This window comes from Scyliorhinus canicula, chromosome 6 (genome assembly GCF_902713615.1).
Source record: "Scyliorhinus canicula chromosome 6, sScyCan1.1, whole genome shotgun sequence".
Classification (NCBI taxonomy): Eukaryota; Metazoa; Chordata; class Chondrichthyes; order Carcharhiniformes; family Scyliorhinidae; genus Scyliorhinus; species Scyliorhinus canicula.
The window spans coordinates 198,572,745-198,598,883 of record NC_052151.1 but is presented as its reverse complement, the minus strand read 5'-3'; the positions used below and the strand labels follow the sequence as shown (position 1 = coordinate 198,598,883).

General features: G+C 45.6%; 1 long non-coding RNA gene and 1 pseudogene across 1 annotated transcript in view; both read right to left on the bottom strand.

Moving 5' to 3' along the window:
* The window catches only part of LOC119967776, a 55,823-nt gene that overhangs the window by 28,948 nt on the left and 736 nt on the right, over nt 1-26,139 (bottom strand). The gene's annotated exons all lie outside the window — the stretch shown is intronic.
* LOC119967775 lies at nt 14,008-14,484 on the bottom strand (annotated as a pseudogene).

Sequence of the window (26,139 nt, the reverse complement as noted above, 5' to 3'; positions counted from 1 at the left end):
CAGGATACTTCACAGTAAAAGCAGGCATTTTGATGAAACTTGGTATTCTCGCTCAGTCCAGCCATTTTCCCAATCGGACCTAGATCTAATAATAATAATGATGTGGAGATGCCGGCGTTGGACTGGTGTGAGCACAGTAAGAAGTCTTACAACACCAGGTTAAAGTCCAACAGGTTTGTTTCAAACACTAGCTTTCAGAGCACTGCTCCTTCCTCTTCACCTGAAATAAAAAGGGACAATCACATTGCTGTCGTGTACTATAAGCCCCCAAACAGTCAGGGAGAGATAGAAGGGTAGATATGTAAGCAAATCTCTGAGAATTATAAGAAAATGAAAATCAAAAAATCGGTTAATGATAGTAGGGGACTTCAACTTCCTCAATATTAATATGGAAAGTGAGAAAGACTTAGAGGGGGCATAATTCTTAAAATGTATCCAGGAGAGCTTTTCATGCCAATATATGAAGTCCGACAAGGGATGAGGCGAAACTGGAGCTAGTTTTAGTAAATTAAGCCAGGCCAGTAAATGAAGTTTCAGTGGGGTAGCATTTTGGAAACAGTGACCATAACTCAGTAGAATTTGCGGTAGTTATGGAAAGGGACTAAGATAGACCAGAAACTAATGTTCTGAATTTGGGGGGTTGAGGGGGACCGCAATTTTTAAATTTTTTTGTACCCAATTCTTTTTTCTTCCGATTAAGGGGCAATTTAGCGTGGCCAATTCACCTAACCTGCATATCTTTGTGTTGTGAGGGTGAGACCCACGCAAACACGGGGAGTATGTGCAAACTCCACACAGACAGTGACCGGGGGCCGGGATCGAACCCAGGTTCTCAGCGCAGTGAGGCATCAGTGCTAACCACTGCACCACCTTGGGAAGAGGGCCAATTTGAATAAAATAAGCAAGGATTTGTCCAAAGTTAACTGGGAGCAGATAATTGTCGGAAAATCTACATTGAAGCAGTAAGCTTCATTCAAAAAGGAAATAGACAAAGACTACAGGACCAACATATTCCTGTGATAGTGAACGGTGGGTTCTTTGCTGTTTTTAGTGTACATTAATCATCTGGATGTGAATGTAGGAAGTATGATAAGTAAGTTCGCAGAGGATCAAGGGACTGTGAAGTGCATGTCCGCAGATCTCTGGGACAGCAGAACAAGTAGATAGTTGTTGAGAAGGTTTATGGGATTCTTGCCTTTATTAACCAAGGCATTGAATACAAGAGCAGGAAGGTTATGCTGGAGCTGTACAAAATGCCAGGTAGGCCACAGCTGGAGTACTGTATGTAATTCTGCTCACCACACGATTGGAAGAAAGTGATTTGCAATTGAGGGTGCAGAGGAGATTCGCCAGGATGTTGTCTGGGCTGGATCGTTTCAGCTATCAATGGAGTTGTTTTCCCTGGAGCAGAGAAGGCTAAGGAGGGGACCTGATTGAGATGTATAAAATTATGAGGTACATAGATTGGGTAGATAGGAAAGAACTTTTCCCCTTGGGAATAGATTTAAAGTAAGGGGCAGCAGGTTTGGAGCAGATATGAGGAAAAACGTTTTAATCCAGAGGGTGGTGGGAATCTGGAACTCACTGCCCGAAAGGGTGGTAGCGGCAGGAACCCTCAGAACCTTTAAGAAGCATTTAGATGAGCATTTGAAATGTCACAGCTCACAAGGCTACGGACCAAGTGCTGAAAATGGGATTACAGTAAATAGGCATTTGCTGGCCGGTGCAGACACGATGGGCTGAAGGGCCTTTTTCAGTGCTCTATGAATAAATGGTCTACGGGAGAAACTCTCAACAAATATCAACAACAATTTCTGAAACGCAGAAGGACAAAAAACAGATCTTGGAAGAACACCATGTTGCACGTTTTACTTGAGTGTATTACGTGTTTATTGGAGTGTATTAACACGCCTCCGTTTAAAGGCCGTGTGCTTAACACTACTACAGCTCTGTGTGTGTATTTTCAGCTCGGAGTCGCCAGGTGCCGTATATAGACACCTCACAAGTATTTCAAGGTCAGGTTCAAAGTAATAAAACTATACACCGATCAGTAAGTTCAAACGATCAATATTTATTATACAAATATAATAAATACGCATGCACACGCTAAAGACCAATACCTATTTCTACTATTAAACAGCTAAATACTTTTCTAAGTAGGAACCAGCAAGGTCAGGGGACAAGGCCTTTGTTCCTTTCTGGGCTGCACCTTCTGTTCGTTACTAGTCGATTAATGTATAGGCAATGCTGGGTTCACGTAGCGAGCGTCGTTTTGGCACTTACTGAACGATGGCTGGTGCTCAACGGCTGGTGATGGAAGACAGGATCAACAGCTGGAGTCGGAGTCAGGATACAACAGCATATCTGGGCCGGAGTCAAAACAGCAGTCCAAGCCGGAGCACAAAAACAGACCTGAGCCGGAGTCAACAGCGGAGCCGGAGCAAAACAGCAGTCCAAGCCGGAGCACAAAAACAGACAGAACCATGTGCGGGGTCTATCTTTATAGGGTCCCCAATGTCCGTGCCTTTTCGGGGCGGGCCTTTACCTGCCATGTATCGATTGGATCATTTCCCAATCGATGTCTTACAAATCCCCCAATCTGAGGGTCTCTTCTCGATGGGTGGGGCGGTCTCTAGGGTCTTTTGTGATGGATACTTCTGGTGCCGTTTCGTCTGGGCGTCCACTCAAAGTATCCATTCAAACCCAAATGTTGCTATTGTGTGTGCCCAGATCTGGATTGCCTCATTACTATGCAAAGCGTTTTGCTATTTACACCTTTGGTTGAGATCTTCCACCTGGCCATAAACCAGTTTTGCTACGTGCAGAATGCTAATTAGCCTTTGCAGACTGCTTGTCCTGGCTAAACTGTTTTCTCCCTACAGTCTTAGCAGTTCTCCATTTTGTTAGCCCAGTGTCCATCTTAGGTGGCTACAACCATCACCTTCAAAATCTGCATTATTGTGACTTGCTTATGTATTGCCATGGCTATCCTGGAATCTTGGACCACCGGCAACATAGGGATTGATTCCAAGAGCAAACTCCAGTACAATCCTTTTAGACTAAATTAATGTGACCTCAAGACCATCACTCACAAGAACAAGCAAAACCCCAGCAGCCAGCAGGAGATTGTGAACAAAATCGTCCTGTTGGGAACATGCAACATTTGACTTCTCCTGGTTGTTAAAAGGTCAGAGAAAACAACCTTTATTTGTTGTAGATTTGGCATACACCTAATCTGTTTCCACATACATTACAGCAATACATAGTTGTTACATAGCGACACGACTTTTCAGCTACTAGACTGCCTATTTACAAACTGAACTCAACATTGTAGAACCCCATTTGGAAATGCTTTATATGCGTTTTGAAGACCGGTTTAAAAATTGTGCTTGAAGCAAATCACCCTGACTCTTGCAGATATGCTGGTCCTGCATCGAAATAGCTAAACTCCTCAATCAAAACTGCCCAGTACATCTCACACCGTTACAGAGATAAGAGTGATTAATGAACTGTTTATCTGTTTAGACAAGTGACAAAACAAACTTTCCACCAGTAAATTACTTTGATCTATATTTCAAGTGTGCAGCAGTGATGCAAGTCTCACTGTAATGAGCACAATATCCAGATTGATAATGTAACAGATAATGCAGCGATCAACCTAAAACAACACAACGCTATTAGCTCGAGTGACCAATTTACTGCCTGATTTTCTGACAAAGCAGCCATAACTTAGAGGCATACATCATGGAACAGGCCCTTTGGCCCAACTTGTCCATGCCGCCCAGTTTTTAACCACTAAGCTAGTTTCAATTGCCCGCATTTGGCCCATTGCCCTCTATACCCATCTTACCCATATAACTGTCAAAATGCTTTTTTAAAAGACAAAATTGTACCCACCTCTACCATTGCCTCTGGCAGCTCGTTCCAGACACTCACCACCCTCTGTGTGAAAGAATTGTCCCTCTGGACCTTTTTGTCTGTCTCCCCTCTCACCTTAAACCTATGCCCTCTAGTTCCAGACCTTTGGGAAAAGATGTTGACTATCTCCCTTATCTATGCCCTTCATTATTTTATAGACCTCTATATATGATCACCCTTAAGCCTCCTACGCTCCAGGGAAAAAAGTCCCAGCCTATCCAGCTAACTCGTTGTTAAAAGCCGGCTACTGCGGCTGTTGCGCGTGAATTCATGCAATCAGGAACGCTGCGATGGACGGCTCCATAACCCTCCAGACACCATGGCCCTCCGGACACCCGCCTGCGACCCACCCACAGCTCGCGATCCCCACTTTGAAAATACCTGCTCTATGCCACCAAACTGTAAAATTACGAACCATGCCTGCTAAATTCTCATCCAAATCATTCATATAAATAACAAATAACAGTGGACTACTCTTCAACTGCCAGAATTAGCTATCTTCATATTTCTAGCACAACTAGCCGTCAGATTCGCTCATGATTTTTAAGTCACCTCACTCAAATTGTATTTGTCTCCTCTGATGTCTTTAGGTGAGGTAGATTGTGGCTCAGTTGGAGTTTCTGTTCATAACTTCAGCTCCAATTCGAAGATATAACATTGAAATGTGACCTTGACAAGATTGAATAAGACACTGAAGTGCATAATGCTTAATGTCATCAAATAATGTGCCCCAAGAACTAAGTCCTGCCAATGACCCATCATGTATTTATTTATTTATTTAAAATTTAGAGTGCCCAATTATTTTTTCCAATTAAGGGGCAATATAGCGTGGCCATTCCACCTACCCTGCACATCTTTGAGATGTGGGGGTGAAACCCACGCAAACACGGGGCGAACGTGCAAACTCCACACGGGTAGTGACCCGGGGCCGGGATCGAACCTGGGACTTCAGCGCCGTGAGGCAGCAGTGCTAACCACTCCGTCATCGTGCTGCCACCTCCCAGGTGTTTAATGAATTTAATGTCATGGTGGGCTTCAGAGCAGAGTGGCTGCTGAGTCTATCAGTGAAGTCACTGACAGCTTGTTTAAATAGATTGGTACCATATTACAAATACCTCCAAACATAGGACAACTGGCAAAGGGGAGAACATAAGAAATGGGAGCAGGAGTAGGGCATTCAAGCCTTCGAGCCCGCTCTGCCATTCAATCAGATTATGGCCGATCATCTACCTCGACACTGATGTCCTAGGGTGGAGTATTTGCCAGAATGGTTGGGGAAAATTTAAACTAAAACGGGAGGGGATGGGAGACTATGCAAGGAGTCAGAGGAGGAAACAAGGACAAAAACAAAAGACAGAAAGGGAAATAAGAAAAGTGCTTGGCAGAGAAACCAAGGGCCAGATTCAGACAGGGCCACAGTGAAAAATATTGGCAGCGGGACAAGTAATGTTAAAAAGACAAGTTTAAAGGCTTTGTGCCTCAATGAACGGAGCATTCACAATAAAGTAGATGAACTCATCGCGCAAATGGACCTAAATGGGTATGATAGAATCGGGATTACAGAGACATGGCTGTAGGGTGATGGGAACTGAATGTTCAGGCTACTCAGTATTTAGGAAGGAAAGACAAAAAGGAAAAGGTGAGGGACTGGTAGTGCTGGATAAAGAGGAAATTACCACAATATTGAGGAAGGATATTAGCTCTGACAATGTGGGATCTGGGTAGAGCGGAGAAACACCAAGGGGACAAAACAAATTAGTGGGCCTCGGATATAGACCCCCAAACTGCAGTGGTGCTGCTGGCAATGGAGTTAAACAGGAAATTAGAGACGCATGTGATAAAAGAACATTTGTAAATATGGGTTCCTCGAGTGTATGCGGGATGGTTTTCTGGACCATTCCATTGAGGAACCAATTAGAGAGAAAGCCATCCTAGACTGGGTATTGTGAAATGAGAATGGAATCATTGGCAATCTATTTGTGCGAGACCCCTTCAGGATGAGCAACAATAATATGAAGTAGCTGGTTCCCAGTCTAGGGCCCTGAATCTAAATAAAGGAAACTACGATAGTGTGAGGTGCAAGTTGGCGATGATAAAGAAACCTTACTTAAAGGAATGACAGTGGATAGACAATGGCAAACATTCAAGGAGCGCATGGGCGAATTGCAACTTCAGTAGTGGGGAAAATCCTAGAATCCATTATCAAAGATTTTACAGAAGAGCACTTTGAAAATAATTGCAGGATCAGAGAATCAGCATGGATTTATGAAGGAAAAATCATGCTTGACAAATCTACTAGAATTCTTTGAGGATGTAATTCATGAAGTTGACGTGGGGGAGCCAGTGGATGTGATATATTTGACTTTCAGAAGGCTTTTGACAAAGTTTTGCATTAGAGATTAGTGTATTAAATCAAAGCGCATGGGATTAGGGGACGTGTATTAAGATGGATAAAAACTGATTGGCAGACAGGAGTCAAAGAGTAGGAATTAAAGTGTCTTTTTTCAAATAGGGAGGCAGTGACTACTGGATTACCGCAGAGATTGGTGCCAAGACTCCAGCTACTCACAATATATATTAATGATATGGATGAGGGAACAAAATATCATCTCAAAATTTGCAGATGGCATCAAGTTGGGTGACGGGTGAGCTGTGAGGAGGATGCAGAGATCCTTCAGTGTGATTTGGACAAGTTGAGTGAATGGGTAAAGAATTTGTAGAAATGAGAGGTTATCCACTTGGTAGAAAAAACCAAAAAGCAGACTATTATCTGAATGGTCATAATTTAGAGAGGAGAACGTGCAACAAGACCTGGGTGTCCTTGCACACCAGTCACTGAAGATAAACATGCAAGTACAGCAGGCGGTAATGAAGGCAAATAGCATGTTGGCCTTCATAGAGAGAGAATTCGATTACAGGAGCAGGGATGCCTTGCTGCAATACAGGGCCTTGGTGAGGCCACACTTGGAAGAGTGTATGCAGTTTTAGTCTCTTTTTCTGAGGAAGGATGTTTGCTCTCGAGGGAGTACAGCGCAGGTTTATGTTATAACCTGCCTGCTTACCATTGGCTGGGGACTAATGACAATCCCACAATCCTGTGGGAGTATGAGCTTCCCCAATGAGGAAGAGGGCAGCAGAGCAGAGCTACTGATTGGATGTTCCGGGGAGATTGGCATACGTGCAGTGTGGTCAGCCTAATTTGAAGGTGGTTTGTGAAGGGGCTGTTGTCAAGTGACAGTTAAACTCGAAACACTTCCTCAGTGTTTCTCCCCCCCCCCCCACCCCCTCCTCTAACCAAAACAAAAAACCCCACGGTCGTTGGGAAGCGGGAGCAGGGGCCTGTCGTGAAGCGGGAGCGGCCTCCGGAGTTTCGGCGGGAGCAGGGGCCTATCGGGAAGGTGAGTGCTTGTAACAAGTTGGGCGGTTGCTAAACCCGAGACACTACACTTGCAGTGTCCCCCACCCTTCCACCTCCTCTAACCTAAGGGTTTGAGGCAATATCAGGTAAGCTCTTCCTTTCTTTTTCTTGTTTTTTTTATCTAGAGGGATGTCAGGGAAGGCAGTACAATGCTCCTCCTGCAGAATGTTTGAGGTGAGGGACGCCATCAGTGTCCCTGCTGATTTCATCTGTGGGAAGTGCACCCAACTCCAGCTCCTCAAAAACCGTGTTAGGGAACTGGAGCTGGAGCTGGATGAACCTCGGATCATTCGGGAGGCAGAGGGGGTCATAGATAGAAGCTTCAGGGAGGTAGTTATGCCAAAGAATAAAGGTAGATGGGTGACAGTGAGAGGGGCTGGGGGTAAGCTGTCAGTACAGGGATCCCCTGTGGTCATTCACCTTAGTAACAGGTATACCGCTTTGGATACTGTTGGCGGGGGGGGGACTTACCAGGGGTCAGCCATGGGGTACAGGTCTCTGGCACAGAGTCTGTCCCTGTTGCTCAGAAAGGAGTAGAACATTAGTCATTGGAGACTCCATAGTTAGGGGAAAAAATAGGAGATTCTGTGGGAACAAGAGAGACTCGAGGTTGGTGTTTTGCCTCCCAGGTGCCAGGGTCCGCGATGTCTCGGATCGTGTTTTCGGGATCCTTAAGGGGGAGGGGGAGCAGCCCCAAGTCGTGGTCCACATAGGTACCAACGACATAGGTAGGAAAAGGGATAGGGATGTAAGGCAGGAATTCAGGGAGCTAGGGTGGAAACTTAGATCCAGGACAGGGTTATTATCTTTGGGTTGTTACCCGTGCCACGTGCTGGTGAGTCAAGGAATAGGGAGAGAGAGCAGTTGAACACGTGGCTGCAGGGAGGGTTTCAGATTCCTGGACAATTTGGGCTCATTCTGGGGTAGGTGGGACCTCTACAAACGGGATGGTCTACAACTGGACCAGAGGGGTACTAATATCCTGGGGGGAGGTTTGCTAATGCTCTTCGGGAGGGTTTAAACTAGTTCAGCAGGGGATTGAGAACCTGAATTGTAGCTCCAGTACACAAGAAGCTGAGAGTAGTCAGGTAATGAGTAAGGTTTCAAAGTTGCAGGAGTGTACCGGCAGGAAGGAAGGTGGTTTAAAGTGTGTCTACTTCAATGCCAGGAGCATCCGGAATAAGGTGGGTGAGCTTGCAGCATGGGTTAGTACCTGGGACTTTGATGTTGTGGCCATTTCGGAGACATGGATAGAGCAGGGAGAGGAATGGCTGTTGCAGGTGCCAGGGTTTAGATATTTCAGTAAGCTCAGGGAAGGTACTAAGAGAGGGGGAGGGGTGGCATTGTTAGTCAAGGACAGTATTATGGTGGCTGAGAGGACATTTGATGAGGACTCGAATACTGAGGTAGTATGGGCTGAGTTAAGAAACAGGAAAGGAGAGGTCACCCTGTTAGGGCTTTTCTATAGGCCTCCGAAAATTTCCAGAGATGTAGAGGAAAGGATTGCAAAGATGATTCTGGATAGGAGCAAGAAACTTTAACTTTCCAAATACTGACTGGAAACACGATAGTTCGAGTACTTTAGATGGGTCTGTTTTTGTCCAATGTGTGCAGGAGGGTTTCCTGATGCAGTATGTAGATAGGCCAACAAGAGGCGAGGCCGTATTGGATTTGGTTCTGGGTAATGAACCAGGACAGGTGTTAGATTGGAGGTAAGTGAGCATTTTGGTGATAGTGACCACAATTCGATTACGTTTACTTTAGCGATGGAAAAGGATAGGTATACACCGCAGGGCAAGAGTTATTGCTGGGAGAAAGGCAATTATGATGCGATGAGGCAAGACTGCATCGGCTGGAAAGGAAAACTGCAGGGGATGGACACAATGGAAATGTGGAGCATGTTCAAGGAACAGCTACTGCATGTCCTTGATAAGTATGTACCTGTTAGACAGGGAGGAAGTGGTCAAGCGAGGGAACCATGGGTTACTAAAGCAGTTGAAATACTTGTCAAGAGGAAGAAGGAGGCTTATGTGAAGATGAGACGTGATGGTTCAGTTGGGTCGCTTGAAAGTTACAAATTAGCTAGGAAGGCTCTACAGAGAGAGCTACGAAGAGTCAAGCGAGGACATGAGAAGTCTATGGCAGGTAGGATCAAGGATAACCCTAAAGCTTTCTATAGGTATGTCAGGAATAAAAGAATGACTAAGGTAAGAGTAGGGCCAGTCAAGGACAGCAGTGGGAAGTTGTGCGTGGAGTCCGAGGAGATAGGAGAGGTGCTAAATGAGTATTTTTCATCTGTATTCAGACAGGAAAAAGACAAAGTTGTCGAGGAGAATACTGAGATACAGGCTACTAGACTAGAAGGGCTTGAGGTTCATAAGGAGGAGGTGTTAGCGATTCTGGAAAGTGTGAAAATAGATAAGTCCTCTGGGCCGGATGGGATTTATCCTAGGATTCTTTGGGAAGCTAGGGAGGAGATTGCTGAGCCTTTGTCTTTTATCTTTAAGTCATCTTTGTCTACAGGAATAGTGCCAGAGGACTGGAGGATAGCAAATGCTGTCCCCTTGTACAAGAAGGGGAGTAGAGATAACCCCGGTAACTATAGGCCAGTGAGCCTTACTTCTGTTGTGGGAAAAGTCTTGGAAAGGTTTATAAGAGATAGGATGTATAATCATCTGGAAAGGAATAATTTGATTAGAGAAGGGTAGGTCGTGCCTCACAAATCTCATTGAGTTCTGGGGATTTATCTACTTTAAATCCCATTAATTTATTTTGTACTATTTTTTACTAATATCTTGCAGTTCCTCGTTTACACTCATCCCTTGGTTCTCCCAATATAAATTCTCCTGACTCTGCTTCTAATGGATCCTTTTTCTAATCATTTCCATTTTGCATCTCTATAGAAGCTTCTACAGTCCGTCATGATGTTTCTCAAGGTGAGACAGTTGAAGATTCTGCCATTGAAGCTGATGCAGGAAAGGCTGGAGACTGGGGGATAGGGTGGTGGTGGTGGTGGTGGGGGGGGGGGGGGGGGGCAATTGGAGGATATGGAGTTTCTGTAGGTCATAGTTATTCAGGAGGTGAGGTTTCTTTTCAAATTTAGATTTATTTTTGGAATGTGGATGCAAAATAAATGCTGTGTTGGCATCCACATTCCACTGTTTTTTTTCTGGCAGTCCCATGATGCGGTATGAAATGATCTCAGGGTTACCATAACCACAAGCTTTTCCTACCCATTAACCAGGGCAGCAAACCAGCAAGGAGAAACTGGAAGAACAGATTTAGAAATGTTTATAAAGAGGATACTCTGAGATTCCGATAAGCTTCCTACCATCATGAAGATCGCCTCATTCCACTTAAGAACATAAGAACATAAGAACTAGGAGCAGGAGTAGGCCATCTGGCCCCTCGAGCCTGCTCCGCCATTCAATGAGATCATGGCTGATCTTTTGTGGACTCAGCTCCACTTTCCGGCCCGAACACCATAACCCTTAATCCCTTTATTCTTCAAAAAACTATCTATCTTTACCTTAAAAACATGTAATGAAGGAGCCTCAACTGCTTCACTGGGCAAGGAATTCCATAGATTCACAACCCTTTGGGTGAAGAAGTTCCTCCTAAACTCAGTTCTAAATCTACTTCCCCTTATTTTGAGGCTATGCCCCCTAGTTCTGCTGTCACCCGCCAGTGGAAACAACCTGCCCGCATCTATCCTATCTATTCCCTTCATAATTTTAAATGTTTCTATAAGATCCCCCCTCATCCTTCTAAATTCCAACGAGTACAGTCCCAGTCTACTCAACCTCTCCTCATAATCCAACCCCTTCAGCTCTGGGATTAACCTAGTGAATCTCCTCTGCACACCCTCCAGCGCCAGTACGTCCTTTCTCAAGTAAGGAGACCAAAACTGAACACAATACTCCAGGTGTGGCCGCACTAACACCTTATACAATTGCAACATAACCTCCCTAGTCTTAAACTCCATCCCTCTAGCAATGAAGGACAAAATTCCATTTGCCTTCTTAATCACCTGTTGCACTTGTAAACCAACCTTCTGTGACTCATGCACTAGCACACCCAAGTCTCTCTGAACAGCGGCATGCTTTAATATTTTATCGTTTAAATAATAATCCCGTTTGCTGTTATTCCTACCAAAATGGATAACCTCACATTTGTCAACATTGTATTCCATCTGCCAGACCCGAGCCCATTCACTTAACCTATCCAAATCCCTCTGCAGACTTCCAGTATCCTCTGCACTTTTCGCTTTACCACTCATCTTAGTGTCATCTGCAAACTTGGACACATTGCCCTTGGTCCCCAACTCCAAATCATCAATGTAAATTGTGAACAATTGTGGGCCCAACACGGATCCCTGAGGGACACCACTAGCTACTGATTGCCAACCAGAGAAACACCCATTTATCCCAACTCTTTGCTTTCTATTAATTAACCAATCCTCTATCCATGCTACTACTTTACCCTTAATGCCATGCATCTTTATCTTATGCAGCAACCTTTTGTGTGGCACCTTGTCAAAGGCTTTCTGGAAATCCAGATATACCACATCCATCGGCTCCCCGTTATCTACTGCACTGGTAATGTCCTCAAAAAATCCCACTAAATTAGTTAGGCACGACCTGCCTTTTACGAACCCATGCTGCGTCTGCCCAATGGGACAATTTCTATCCAGATGCCTCGCAATTTCTTCCTTGATGATAGATTCCAGCATCTTCCCTATTACCGAAGTTAAACTTCTATAAAGATCGCCTCATTCCACTTCTATAACATCGCCCAAATTCTCCCCTGCCTCACCATCCCTCTGGACTTGATTATTCCAACATATTCCTGGCAGCTCCCCCACATTTTGTCCTCTACAACATTTGAGGTCATCTAAAACTCTTGTCCTTGCATCCTAATTTGCACCACGTTCCATTCCTCAATCACCCCTGTGTTCACAGGCCTATATTGGTTACTAGTTAAGCAACATCTTGATTTTAAAATTCTCATCTTTTCCTTCCAATTCCTCCCTGGCCTCACCACCACCCAGCTCACAGACCTTGGAAAGATCTGCTTCTTGAATTCAGATTTCCTTCGTAGCACCATTAGTGGTCGTGCCATTAGCTGCCTGCTCCTGAACTTCAGAATCCCCTCCCTGCACCCTCTGCTTCCATTCCATTCTTTCCAACAATCATAGTCTCATCATAGAATTTACAGTGCAGAGGGAAGTCATTCGGACCATTGAGTCTGCACTGGCCCTTGGAATGTGAACCGTACTTACACCCACTCCTCCACCTATCCCGGTAACCCAGTAACCCCACCTGACCTTTTGGACACTAAGCGGCAATTTAACATGGCCAATCCACCTAACCTGCACCTCTTTGGACTGTGGGAGGAAACCAGAGCACCCGGAGGAAGCCCATGCAGACATGGGGAGAATGTACAAACTCCAAACAGACAGCCACCGGAGGGTGGAATTGAACCCGGGTCCCTGGCACTGTGAGGCAGCAGTGCGAACCACTGTGCCACCGTAAATTGCACTTAAGCTTTTTGTCATCTGACCCAATATCTCTTTAGCACTGTGGCTTCACAGCTCCAGAGTCCCAGGTTCGATTCCCGGCTTGGGTCACTGTCTGTGTGAAGTCTGCACATCCTCCCCGTGTGTGCATGGGTTTCCTCAGGGTGCTCCGGTTTCCTCCCACAGTCAAAAAATGTGCTGGTTAGGTGGATTGGCCATGCTAAATTGCCCTTGTGTCCAAAAAGGTTCGGTGGGTTGCTGGGATGGGGCGAGTGGTCTCCTTCTGCACTGTAAATTCTATGAATAGGCCATTCAGCCACTCTGGCCTGCTCTACCATTCAGTAAGATCATAGCTGATCTGATTCTGGTCTCAACCCCACCTTCCCGTTTAACTTCCAACTCCCTCATCTATCAAAAACCTGTCCAACTCAGCCTGGAACACATTCAATGATCCACCCTCCACTGTTCTCTGGGGTAAAGGATTCCACAGACTAATGATTATTTGAGAAAAAGATTCTCCTAATTTCTGCCTTTTTGGGGGGTGGTAAATTGTAGTTTTATTGGAAAAAAATATACAACGTGGAGTGGATTTCAGGCATGTCAGTGCCAAAGCAGATTTCAGAAAGAACTAATTGGTTAAACAAAATTTTGAAAGAGCACAGTAAGAAAACAAGAATGCTTCCTCGTATGGAACAGCAAATACAAAAAGGTTTTGTGTACAAGTACCTTTACAAAAGACCCGTTTTGCTATCGTACAATGCTGAGAAATTTTAAGCTTTCTGCCCTTACTCCATGCAGAATGATAACTGCATTTAAACAGCAATGCAACACATTCTGATATCAGCCATTTCCTCACAGCAGCATACCCAGATGATCCCTCGTTAAACCACAAGTCCTTATGTAGCTTCAAATGTGCAGAAAAGCTTGGATACACTTCAAGATAAAGCTACAAGTAACTTTCGTTACACCAAAGCCTTGTCTCAAATGTGAAAGAAAACAATGACAAGAAGATATTGAAGGGAAGGAAAATAACATGGACTTAACTCTAACCACCATACATGCACATGCTATAGACAGTTGGGGAAGGAAAGAAACATTACAGAAATTACGATCAATGGAAAGGCAAATAAAAAATGGTTCTTTTTTTTCTAAAACAAGAAAATTAAAAGGTTTTCTGCACAAGATCTTCACTTTGCAGTCATCATTTGTACGAACTCTTCATAATTTACTTGACCATTAACATCGATATCTGCTTCTCTGAACATTTTATCAACTTCATCTGTCAATTTTTCTCCAAGGTTTGTCATGACATGATGAAGTTCTGCAGCACTATGTAACCATTACTATCCTTATCAAGCACTGAATGCTTCTCCGATTTCTTCCTCACTATCTGTATCTTTCATTTTTCTTGCCATCATTGTCAGGAATTCTGGAAAGTCAATTGTTCCATTTCCATCAGCATCGACCTCAGTGATCGTCTCCTGTAGTTCTGCCTCAGTTGGGTTCTGGCCTAGGGGTCTCATAACTGTCCCAAGATCTTTTGTTGTTATGTACCATCCCCATCTTTGTCAAAGAGTGAAAAAGCCTCTTTGAATTCAGTAATTTGCTCTTCTGCTCGTGATTCAGTCATTTCTGCACCATTTTGAACTGTTTGCTGATTGCTCTGCTCGTGGCTAAACTACTTTTCACCCTTGCCACCACTGACCTAATTTCTGTCTTAAATGGCAGACCTCCAAACTGTGTGCCCTAGTTCCAGTTTCTTCCATGAGACAGCATCCCAGGATCCACCTTGTCAAAACCCCTCGGGATTTTCTCGGTTTCAAAAACGGTACAACACTGAAGGAAAAAAGGCTGGGGGCGGGGGGAGGGGGGGGGACCGGGGTGTACATGTGCATAGATCATTGAAGGTTGCAGGAGAGATGTAGGGCACGGTTAGTAAAGCATACAGTCGGAGAATGACGGGTGAATTTCTCATTCGGACAGATGGTGCAGGCACAATGGGGCTCCTTCTGCTTCGTAACATAGAACATACAGTGCAGAAGGAGACCATTCAGCCTATCGAGTCTGCACCGACCCACTTCAGGCCTCACTTCCAACGCACTCCCGTAACCCAATAGCCCGTCCTCACCCTTTTGGACACTGAGGGCAATTTAGCATGGCCAATCCACCTAACTTGTACGTCTTTGGACTGTGGAAGGAAACCGGAGAACCCGGAGGAAACCTATGCTTAAAATTAGGTCAGAATGTAACCATTCTGTCATAGAGCCTTAGAATCTCTACAGCGTAGGAGACCATTCAGCTGGAGTACTGTGTGCAATTCTGATCTCCACATTATTGGAAGGATGTGATTGCACTGGAGGGGGTCCAGAGGCGATTCACCAGGATGTTGCCTGGGGTGGAACATTTAAGTTACGAAGCAAAATTGGATAGGCTTTGGTGATTTTCGCTGGAGCAGAGAAGACTGAGGGGGTCGTGATTGAGGTGTACATGATTATGAGGGCATGGACTGGGTGGATAAGGAGCACCTGTTCCCCTTAGTTGAAGGGTCAGCTCCGAGGGGTCACAAGTTCACGGTCATCTGGTTTTATTAATAATAATAATCTTTATTATTGTCACAAGTAGGCTTACATTAACATTGCAATGAAGTTACTGTAAAAATCCCCTAGTCGGCACATTCCAGTGCCTGTTTGGTTGCACAGATGGAGAATTCAGAATGTCCAAAGTACCTAACAAGCATGGGACTTGTGGGAGGAAACCAGAGCACCCGGAGGAAACCCACACCAGACACAAGGAGAACGTGCAGACTCCGCACAGACCTGCACATCTCTGGACTATGGGAGGAAACCGGAGCACCCAGAGAAAACCCACACGGGGAGAAAGTGCAAACTCCACACAGACTATCACCCAATGCCAGAACTGAACATGGTTCTCTGGCGCTGTGAGGCAGCAGTGATAACCACTGTGCCGCCCATTCATTGTGTGAATAAGATTGCCCCTCATTCTTCTAAACTCCATTGGATGCAGACCCAAACTGTTACTTTTTTAAAAAATTTAGTGTACCCAATTATTTTTTTCCAATTAAGGGGCAATTTAGCGTGGCCAATCCACCTAACCTGCACATCTTTGGGTTGTGGGGGTGAAGCCCACGCAGACATGAGGAGATTGTGCAAACTCCACACGGCCAGTGACCCAGGACCAGGATTTGAACCCGGGTCCTCAGCGCCGCAGTCCCACTGCTATCCACTGCGCCACATGCCGCCCTCCCAAACTGTTATTGTTGCTTACTGCCAGACATTTGATAGTTTTTGAATTGCAATGGGCAGAATTCTCCCTGACTTCATGAATTATGCATCCGGGCATTTCGCACCATATTCCATGGCAGGGCAGACCTGAATGGCGCACAGTCCTCCATAGTGTCCAAGTGACGTATTGAAATGGTGCCCAACATCACTGACCCACCACTTGAAAAAGGTGAACCATCCGAGAAAGAAGTTGGATCGCCAGAAACATCTGGAAGATTGACCCCTCCACCTGCAGGTGCTCCGCTGACCCACTGCTGCGGTGTTCCAGGGTTGCATGAGGCCTCCATCCCGAACTCTGGAAGCAGCCTCAGGTATTGTTCAAGTAAGTCCCGCATTATCTCCGCAACACAGTAAACCCACCTAACCTTTTTGGTCACTAAGGGCAATTTATCATGGCCAATCCACCTAACCTGCACATCTTTGGACTGTGGGAGGAAAATGGAGCACCCGGAGGAAACCCACACAGACACGGGGAGAATGTGCAGACACCGCACAGACAGTGACCCAAGCCGGGAATTGAACATGGAACCCTGGAGCTGTGAAGCAATGGTGCTAACCACTGTGCTATCGTGCTACCCTATCCTGATAACCCATCTTGCATGGACATGACTTGTCTTGTGGAATAAATCCAGGTCATGGGAAGGTGAATTAACCTCCCCTCTGGTCTCATTGCCAGGTGGCAGATATTCTTCGGTGGCCAAGGAATAAAGAGATCCATCACAGAGAGTCGTGCAAACAGACACCAGTTCCATTCTTTGAAAAACTCTGACCAGAGCACAGAAAGTCATAGTCAAGTATTCGGAGCGTATGTTGGTTTTATAGAAGCAGTGAATTGACAAGACAATGCATTTCTTGCACACAAACCCAGCCTGGCACTGACTGACTAACAGGAAAGAACAAGCAGAAGGACTGATTCATTTTATTCAAATGGCTGTTCTGTATGACATCTGTGTAGTTGGATGATTTTCTGATCCACCAACTTATTATACAAGACATTGGGCACGGTGGTACAGTGGCCTCACAGTGCCAGGGACCCGGGTTCAATTCCGGCCTTGGGTGACTGTGTGGATTTTGCACATTCTCCCAGTGTCTGCGGGTTAGGTGGAGTTACGGGGATAGGATGAGGTAGTGGGCCGAGGCACAGTGCCTCGATGGGCTGAATGGCCTCCTTCCAAACGGTAGGAATTCAATTCTAAAATTGTAACTCCTTGCTACACTGTTGCAATCATCTGACAGTGGGAAGGGCCCAGATTCGGAATACTCTGCGCCCGGAGAGCATTCACAGGATTTACAGCTATTTTAACATTTTTTAAATTGGAATGTTTTATTTTCTGAAGTCTGCTTGTTCTTTCCTGTTAGTCAGTCAGTGCCAGGCTGGGTTTGTGTGCAAGAAATGCATTGTCTTGTCAATTTACTGCTTCTATAAAACCAACATACGCTCCGAATACTTGACTATGAAATTTTCAACATTTTACTGGTAGTTAGGGAGGGGCGATCACTTCATAGGGAGAATAAAAGTTTATGCAGGGTTCAATTGATGATTATAAAAAATTCTTGAGGGAAATATAATCTTGTGGATTTGGTTATTTTTTAAAGTTACCACCCAGTGACTCATTAGGGCTGAATGGTTTAGAAGCAAGCGAAGGCGGTCGGTCAGTTGGCAAAAGTGGATCCGGTAAAAAAATAATTTTAAAACACTGATCCAGAAGATGACACCTCCCAACAGAGCTGCATTCCTCACAGTGCTACAGTGGAGCATCTGCCTAGATTGTGCTCAGGTCTCTGGGGTGGAACTTCCACTCAACCAAGCGGACATCTTGTACAAGGTATTAATACATTTCCCATGTCATTGCCCACAGTGAGTTTGGTATTATTTTTAGATATACAAGATGGATTCAAAGCCACCCACTGCGCAAAAGCTGCAAATACAGTGGATCATAATCTTAAAAAGGTGAAATGCTGACACAGATTGGAGATGGAGCTCTAACAGAGGGGTTCAAAAACGAGGGGTCTGGACAGAGTGGATCGGGAGAAACTGTTCCCACTGGTGGAATGATAGACTGGAAAGCACAGATTAAAGATGCAATGAGGAAAAGCTGGAATGCACTTCCTAAGAGAGCGTAATAATAATAATAGAACATCAAACATGGAACAGTGCAGCACAGAACAGGCCCTTCGGCCTCAATGTTGTGCCGAGCATTGTCCGAAACCAAGATCAAGCTATCCCACTCCCTGTCATTCTGGTGTGCTCCATGTGCCTATCCAATAACCGCTTGAAAGTTCCTAAAGTGTCCAAGTCCACTATCACATCAGGCAGTCCATTCCACACCCTAACCACTCTCTGAATAAAGAACCTACCTCGGACATCCCTCCTATATCTCCCACCCTGAATCTTATAGTTATGCTCCCTTGTAACAGCTACATCCACCCGAGGAAATAGTCTCTGAACGTCCATTTTATCTATCCCCCTCATCATCTTATAAACCTCTATTAAGTCGCCTCTCATCCTCCGCTCCAAAGAGAAAAGCCCTAGCTCCCTCAACCTTTCCTCATAAGACCTATCCTGCAAACCAGGCAGCATCCTGGTGAATCTCCATTGCACCCTTTCCAATGCTTCCACATCCTTCCCATACTGAGGAAGGAGCAGTGCTCCGAAAGCTTGTGTTTGAAACAAACATGTTGGACTTTAACCTGGTGTTGTAAGACTTCTTACTGTGCTCACCCGAATCCAACGCTGGCATCTCCATATCATTCCTATAGTGAGGTGACCAGAACTGCACACAATACTCCAAATGTGGTCTCACCAGGGTCATGTACAGTTGCAGCATAACCCCGCGGCTCTTAAACTCAAGCCCCCTGTTAATAAACGCTAACACACTATAGGCCTTCTTCACGGCTCTATCCAATTCAGTGGCAACCTTCAGGGATCTGTGGACATAAAGCCCAAGATCTCTCTGTTCCTCCACATTCCTCAACCCTGCCATTGACCCCTGTAATCCGCATTCAAATGTTTTCTACCAAAATGAATCACCTTGCACTTATTAGGGTTAAACTCCATTTGCCATTTTTCGGCCCAGCTCTGCATCCTATCAATGTCTCTTTGCAGCCTACAACAGCCCTCCACATCATCCACTACTCCACCGATCTTGGTGTCATCAGCAAATTTACTGACCCCCCTTCAGCCCCATCATCCAAGTCATTGATAAAAATCACAAATAGCAGAGGACCAGCACTGATCTCTGTGGTACACCGCTGGTAACTGGTCTCCAGTCTGAAAATTTTCCATCCACCACCACCATCTGTCTTCTATGTGATAGCCAGTTACTTATCCAATTGGCCAAATTTCCGTCTATCCCACACCTCCTTACTTTCTTCATAAGCCGACCATAGGGAACCTTATCAAACGCCTTACTAAAATCCATGTATATGACATCAACTGCTCTACCTTCATCTACACACTTAGTTACCTTCTCAAACAATTCAATCAAATTTGTGACGCAAGACTTACCCTTCACGAACTGTCCCGGATTAAGCTGCATGGTAATAAATCCTATCCTTCAGGACCTTTTCCATTAACTTACCGACCACCGAAGTAAGATGAACCGGCCTATAATTACCAAGGTCATTCCTATTCCCTTTCTTGAACAGAGGAACAACATTCGCCACTCTCCAGTCCTCCGTCACTACCCCCGTGGACAGTGAAGACCCAAAGATCAAAGCCAAAGGCTCTGCAATCTCATCCCTTGCCTCCCAAAGAATCATTGGATATATCCCATCTGGCCTAGGGGACTTGTCGACCCTAAGGTTTTTCAAAATTGCTAATACATCCTTCCTCAAGAGCATCTACCTCCTCCAGCCTACCCGCCTGTTTCACACTCTCATCCTCAAAAACATAGCCCCTCTCCTTGGTGGACACTGAAGAAAAGTATTCATTCAACACCTCTCCCGTTTCTTCTGACTCCATGCACAAGTTCCCACTACTGTCTTTGACCGGCCCTAACCTCACCCTGGTCATTCTTTTACTTCTCACATAAGAGTAAAAAGCCTTGGGGTTTTCCTTGATTCGACCCGCCAAGGACTTCTCATGCCCCCTCATTGCTCTCCTAAGCACTTTTTTTAAGCTCATTCCTTGCTACCTTGTAACCCTCAAGTGACCCAACAGAACCTTATTTTCCCGTCCTTACATACGCTTCCTTTTTCCTCTTGACAAAACATTCAACCTCTTTTGTGAACCATGGTTCCCTCACACGGCCATTTCCTCCCTGCCTAACAGGGACATACCTATCAAGGACACGTGGTATTTGTTCCTTGAACAAGCTCCACTTTTCCTTTGTGCCTTTCCCTGATGGTTTCTGTTCCCATCTTATGCTTCCTAATTCTTGCCTAATCACATCATAATTACCCCTCCCCCAATAATAAACCTTGCCCTGCCGTATGGCCCTATCCCTCTCCATTGCAATAGTGAAAGATACCGAATTGTGGTCACTATCTCCAAAATGCTCTCTCACAAACAAATCTAAAACTTGGCCCGGTTCATTACCCAGTACCAAATCCAATGTGGCCCCCCACTCTTGTCGGCCGATCCACATATTGTGTCAGGAAACCCTCCTGCACACAATGTACAAAAACTGCCCCATCCGAACTGTTCGACCTATAGAGGTTCCAATCAATATTTGAAAAGTTAAAGTCATCCATGATAACTACCCTGAGACCTCCACACTATCCATGATCTGTTTTGCAATTTCTTCCTCCACATCTCTATTACTATTTGAGGCCTATAGAAAACTCCTAACAACGTGACTGCTCCTTTCCTATTTCTAACATCGGCCCATATTACCTCAGTAGGCAGATCCCCTTCGAACTGCCCTTTTGCAGCCGTTAAACTATCCTTAATTAACAATGCTATTCCTCCACCTTCCCTACTCTTACCGAAACATCTATACCCCGGAACTTCCGACAACCATTCCTGTCCCTGTTCTAACCATGCCTCCGTAATGGCCACAACATCGTAGTCCCAAGTACCAATCCACACTCCAAGTTCACCTATCTTATTCCGGATGCTCCTTGCAATGAAGTAGACACACTTCAACACACCTTTCTGTCTGCCGGTACACTCATGCGACCTTGATACCCTCCTCAGTATCTCACTATTCTCAATACTTGCTTCTGGACGACAGCTCGTTTTCCCATCTCCCGGAATAATCTATATTAGTATCACAAGTCAGCTTACATTAACACTGCAATGAAGTTTACTGTGAAAAGCCCCTAGTCGCCACATTCCGGCACCTGTTCGGGTACACTGAGGGAGAATTCAGAATGTCCAAATCATCTAACAGCATGTCTTTCGGGACTTGTGGAGGAAACCGGAGCACCCGGAGGAAACCCACGCAGACACGGGGAGAACGTACACAGCCAGTGACCCAAGCCGGGAATCGAACCTGGGACCTTGGCGCTATGAAGCAACAGTCTATCATGCTTCTGTGTGGTGGAGACAGGGTCAAGTGAGGATTGTATCATTATCTGAAGAGAAAGAAATGCAGGGCTGAGGGGAAAGGCACAGGAGTGGGACTGGGCGAGTTATTTGTGCAAAGGGCCAGCCTCCACCAATGAACCAAACCATTAGATGATTCTAGGATTTGAAAATATTGAGAGAAAGAAAAATAACAAGAAAGATTTGTAGACAAGGAGTAGTATATAAAGTAATTTGTCATTTATAGTCCATTAAATAATTGATCTAATTAGCTTGGATTGACATTTCCCAGTGAAAATTCCCCAAACTGTCCAACCTGATTTCATTCCTACAACCTGCCCGAGTCATCCATTGTCCTCATCCCTTCACTATTGCTGCCAGTTCATGTGTAATGATTAAAATATATAAAACTCAACAATTCCAGCATTTCTACAATTTGAACTATTTCCTGCTGCACCAATGCTGCTTCATGCAGATACTTCACAAGTAGGATTGCAATACATCTGATTTTAAACTCCTAATTAGATTCACAGGACACTGATCCATAAGGGTACTGATTTAGCAGGGTAGCATGGTGGTTAGCATCAATGCTTCACAGCTCCAGGGTCCCAGGTTCGATTCCCGGCTGGGTCACTGTCTGTGTGGAGTCTGCACGTCCTCCCCCTGTGTGCGTGGGTTTCCTCCGGGTGCTCCGGTTTCCTCCCACAGTTCAAAGATGTGCGGGTTAGGTGGATTGGCCATGCTAAATTGCCCGTAGTGTCCTAAAAAGTAAGGTTAAGGTTGGGTTAAGGGTATAGGGTGGATACGTGGGTTTGAGTAGGGTGATCATGGCTCGGCACAACATTGAGGGCCGAAGGGCCTGTTCTGTGCTGTACTGTTCTATGTTCTATGTTCTAAACCTAAACGTTGGAAAAATTAGAATTTCGCCAATTCTTTTACATTAGCTGTGGTTTAATCAGAGAATCTATCACACAGGAAGAGGCCATTCAACTCAGCCTGCCTGCGCGAGTACTTTGTAAGAGCTCTCCAATTAGTCCCACTGCCCTGCTCTCTTTCAGTAATTATCTACTTCCCCTTTGAAAGTTATTACTGTATTGAGTCTGCTTCCAGCACTACTGTGGCAGTGCATTCCAGATCGCAACTAATTGCATAAAAATAATTCTCATCTCCCCAGTAGCCTTCTTTCTTTTCATTCACTACTGGGTTCCCTTTGACTTGCTCAGGTAGCCACAGTATTTATATGGCGAGTCCAGTGAAGTTTCTGGTCAATGGTAACCCCCTGGATGTTGATAACAGGGTATTCAGTGATGGTAATGCCTTTGAATTTTTTATTTTATTCGTTCTTGGGAATTGCCGGCTGGGCCAGCATTAGTTGCTTATTCCAAATTGCACTTGAACGGAGTGGCCTACTGGGCTATGTCAGTGGTCAACCACACCACTGTGGGGTCTGGAGTCACATGTCAGCCAGACTGGGAAAGAGGGCAGATTTCTTTTCTTGAAAAAGATTAGTGGACCAGACGGGTTTTTAGTGGTCATCATAAGACTTTTTTTAAAAATAATTTTTATTGAAAAATTTTGAATTTATACAACAACAACGAACTATAATAAAATACCAAAAATAACAATAATATTAGCAATCATAAACATTCGCCCCACCTCCATGAACAACACAGCATTTTAACCACAATGCAATTTAACACAATATTAAGTTACATAATAGAAACTACAATAAGGAACACCCCCCCCCCCCCCCCCCCACCCCCCTCCCCGGGCTGCTGCTGCTATTGACCAAGATACCTATCTTTGAGCCAGAAAGTCCAGAAAAGGCTGCCATCGTTTATAGAACCCTTATATTGATCCTCTCAGGGCAAATTTGACCCTTTCCAATTTTATAAATCCCGCCATATCATTGATCCAGGTCTCCACACTTGGGGGCCTCGCATCCTTCCACTGTAGCAAGATCCTTCGTCGGGCTACTAGGGACGCAAAGGCCAAGACACCGGCCTCTTTCGCCTCCTGCACTCCTGGCTCTACCACAACTCCAAAAATCGTGAGTCCCCACCCTGGTTTGACCCTGGATCCAACCACCCTCGACACCATCCCCGCCACCCCCTTCCAGAATTCTTCCAGTGCTGGGCATGCCCAGAACTTATGGGCGTGGTTCGCTGGACTCCCCGAACATCTGCTGCACCTGTCCTCACCCCCAAAGAACCTACTCATCCTAGTCCTGGACATGTGGGCCCAGTGCAGCACCTTAAATTGGATGAGACTAAGCCTCGCACATGAGGAGGAAGAGTTGACTCTCTCCAAGGCATCCGCCCAAGTTCCTCCTCCCATTTAGCCTTCAGCTCCTCCACTGACGACTCCTCCACCTCCTGCATTACCTTATAGATGTCAGACACCTTCCCCTCTCCGACCCACACCCCCGAAAGCACTCTGTCCATCGTCCCCCGCGAGGGCAGCAAAGGGAATCCCTCTACCTGTCGCCTAGCAAACGCCTTTACCTGCAAGTATCTGAACATGTTCCCTTGGGGAAGCCCAAATTTATCTTCCAGTTCCCCCAGGCCCGCAAACCTCCCGCCAATAACCAGGTCCCTCAATTTACTGATGCCCACCCTTTGCCACCCCCTAAATCCCCCATCCCTGTTCCCTGGGATGAACCGATGATTGCCACCCATCGAGCCTCCATCGAGCCCCCTGTTTCCCCCCTATGCCGTCTCCACTGTCCCCAGATTCTTAGGGTCGCCGCCACGACCGGGCTTGTGGTAAACCTCTTAGGGGAGAGCGGCAACGGCGCTGTTACCATGGCCCCCAGGCTCGTACCTCTACATGACGCCATCTCCATTCTTTTCCACGCCGCCCCTCCCCCCTCCATCACCCATTTACGCACCATTGACACATTGGCCACCCAATAGTACCCCAGAAGGTTGGGCAGCGCCAGTCCGCCTCTATCCCTCCCTCGCTCCAGGAACACCCTCTTCACTCTCGGAGTCCCATGTGCCCACACAAAGCTCAAAATACTGCTAGTCACTCTCCTAAAGAAGGCCCTGGGGATAAAGATGGGCAGGCACTGAAAGAGGAACAAGAACCTCGGCAGCACCGTCATTTTGACGGACTGCACCCTCCCCGCCAACGACAATGGCAGCATGTCCCACCTCTTGAACTTAAGACTTCTAATTCCAGATATTTTACTGAATTCCAATTTCACCATCTTCCATGGTGGGATTCGAACCCAGGACATCACAGCATTACACTGGGTCTCTGGATTACTAGTCCAGTGACCATACCACTCTGTCACCTCCTCCCCAATATCTAGAGGAGATGGTTAGAGTCTCTCCTGTTGCAGATTATCATTGCCTGGCACTCATTTCAAACGAATGTCACTTGCCTTGTCAACCCAAGCCTGGATATTGCCCAGGTCTTGCTGCTTTTGGGCAAGACCCTCAGTATCCAAGGAGGTCGAATGATGCTGAACAGTCTGACCTTATGATAGAAGGAATGTCATTAATGAACCAACTGAAGATGATTGGGTGGGGACACTACCGTGAGAACGTATTGCAACGATGGCCTGGAGCGGAGATCGGTCATCTTCCTTCTTAAAGTGGAGCGAACTCCCCGGCTGCGAACCCCCCGAGCCACGCCCCCATTTCCATTGACCGCCAATTTTGCCTGACGTCCTTGATGCCACATTCGGTCAAATTCAGCCTTAATGACAAGGGCAGTCACTACCGCCTCTCGAGTTCAGCAGTTTAAAATATATATATATATGTTATTCCAAACATATGTAGAAAAACAGCAACATATACAAAAACACACTCCACGTGGGCCAAAGGGCCTGTACTGTGCTGTACTGTTCTATAAACTATCAGTCCATAGTTTGTACAACTTTTCCCCCCTTTTTACACCCTCCCCCCCATCTCATTTGTAAATACACTTGCCACAAGGGCTACATACAACAGACACCACAAACTTCGGACCAAACCCAAACCTACCCAAAATCTAAATTAATATCTCCACTCGACTCGATCAAAAGCCTTCTCTGCATCCATAGAGACAATAACCTCCAGAACCCGCCCCCACTGACAGAGTCATAACCACCTTTAACAGCCTCCTGATATTTCTAGAAAGCTGCCGCCCTATACAAAACCCATTTGATCCTTAGCAACCACCCAGGCACACATTCTGCCCCCCGCCACTAACTTAGTCAGTACTTTCATGTACAACTAAATGGGCCGATACAACCCACACTCCAACGGACCCTTCCCCTTCTTTGGGATTAATGTGATTAATGCCTGCGCCAGGGTCTCTGGCAGCTCCCCTTTCTCCAACGCCTCACTAAACATCCCCAACAAACGAGGTGCCAAATGGATTGACCACACTAAATTGCCTCTTAGTAGGGAAAAAATAATTGGGTATTAATTAATTTAAAAAAAAATTAAGTTATCCAGAAATAACCTGCTGATCACGAGAACTTACTAAACATCCTACATTATAACCGGTTAAAGAAGAATTT